The following is a 2327-nucleotide window of genomic DNA, read 5'->3' as shown; positions in this document are numbered from 1 at the left end:
ACGGGACTTCTCCTCCATATCGCCGCCATGTCCCCTTCAGTACCGAACTGAAAAATAGTGAAGCCTTTACCCATAGGCACCATTTTCACATTACCCCTCAGGTTCCAGGTTTCATGAGCCTCTCTTCGAACAGCATCCAAGGATACAAATCTGAAATTGATTCTACCGATCAGGGCAAATCGATAACTTCCCAACCGTTCTTCGTAAGCATCTTGAGGGATGATCACCTTAGTAGAGCTCCCAGCATGTACTGGATCGGGGAGATCATCCACCACAGGCAGTGCACTTCCTACAACATTAGCATAAGATTTTTTAGGTATCGGAATTTCAGAAGGCCCTCCTTCTGCAGGGATAGTAGCAGCATCCGATGTCTCATCATTAGGGAAGGCAGTGCTCGGAATGGGTGGAGATCCATCAGGATCTTGACCATCACCCAAATTCCTAGCCTCCTCAGCACCCCAGTCACCCTCACCATCGCCCTCTCTAACCTCCTGATTATGTCTAGCACAATAGATGACAACCTGAAATCAAAAGAAATTTCGGTCCAACGCACGCCCTGTTGCACCCCTACTACACATGACCAATTCTGAACGAAACTAAGTTTGTTTGTTTCTTTTGTTATATAATTTCATAAAAAATGTGGCACCCAAAAACTTACTCTGAAGAAGAAAAAATTCATAAGAAATTATTTAATATAAATTTATTTTCATATAAAAATAAAAAAAGTATAAATAATTATTTAACATAAACCTTTTTTTTTTGAATGATTGCTTGCAACAGAAGTATAATCAATTTCACCAATATAGGGTGGCACCATAAGGATGTCAAGAGAGTTTTATTTAGTTAAAAGTTCACCAACAATGGTATATTTTCGTTGTAAAGTTGCTTTTTTGCTACAGTAATAAAAGCTCATAGTAATGAATAATTTTAAACGACGGTGATTTATCGTCGTACATTATTGATTTCAATTGACGGTATAATAAATCCGTCAATAATAAGTAGAACCTATGAACCCCATAATTCCATTGTAACCAAATACGACACCTATCTTAATGACGGACATGCGACTAACCATTGTATATAATATAATTACTACGGTAATTTTTTCTTGCGACGGAAATTTTCTGTTGTAAAAGTGCAAATTTGTTGTAGTGATATATAAATCAAAACTTAATTGGTTTTAATCGATTTAAACAGTTAAAATCAAAATCAACCATTTATTAAATAGTCTCATATTTTAAACCAAAATTGAATAATTTATTAAATGATTTCATGGTTCATGTAAATGAATTCATTCGGTCTTGATAAATAATTCGATTTAATTTTGACACTTAGTATATTTATCTCAACACATAAACACAGGAATATTCCTTAAAACCTTAAATGGTTTTCGTAGAAAGGCCATCGATGAGAAGGTGTGAAGGAGCATAATCAACTCACCAGGGGGAACACCTTGATTTTTTTGTGTTCTTACTAGTCTGAATGTTTCCTGAGCCAAAGTCGCTGGATTTTTTTTTCCCTTAATTTTGAGTCAATTTGAATTTTTGTTTTTAAGGTAGGTACAATGAGGACAAAAGCAAAATGTAAAGCACAGATGGTAGAACTAATGGGATTTGCGGATTGATGTAGCGTTTCGTTGTCCCATTGGCCTTAATATTTCTACTGAGATAAAATCAAAAAGGGAATTCGTTTTATTTGGTAGAAAAACAAAAAGGGATCCGATCTGCATTAGATTTAGTGCACCCATGGAATTTGAGAAGCTTCTCAGTTGAAACCCTAATCATTTACGAATACTTATGTTCTTGTATGGTATATATATAATCAGAAAAAGGAAACATCCTTACTACTGGCTACTACTAGGGGTGTCAATCTATTACTTGGGTTAGTTCAGATAGGGCTGATTTCAGTCGGGTCTAATCGGTTTCCTTATTTTAGGATCTCACATCATGACCGACCCATTTAAGTAACAATCCTCATAGGCTAGGCATAATCTTATTTATAAATTAATGATTTTCAACATTCAACATTAACTATGTTAGGATAGGTTGGCTTTCTATTATGGTAATTTTTTTTTTTTTTTTTTTTTTTTTAAATTTTGTCTTGCATATTAAGCTAGATATTGCATGTAGAATTTTTGGGTACACTATAGTTTTATCCAAATGTGTTAAATAAGGGGAAAAGAACGCTACCTAAATGCATTCCCCTATGCCTTCTCACCGGGTCCCATAAAATGACGCTCTAGCCCCCCTTGGGTGGATACCCATGCGTGTTCCCCCTTTGGCCCAGGTGCTGCTGTGGAAGCCATGCGATCAAGTAATGTTTTTTAT

The sequence above is a fragment of the Macadamia integrifolia genome, chromosome 1 (assembly GCF_013358625.1).
Source record: "Macadamia integrifolia cultivar HAES 741 chromosome 1, SCU_Mint_v3, whole genome shotgun sequence".
NCBI classification, from domain to species: domain Eukaryota; kingdom Viridiplantae; phylum Streptophyta; class Magnoliopsida; order Proteales; family Proteaceae; genus Macadamia; species Macadamia integrifolia.
The sequence above is the reverse complement of the archived record's forward strand: the minus strand, read 5'-3'. Positions refer to the sequence as shown.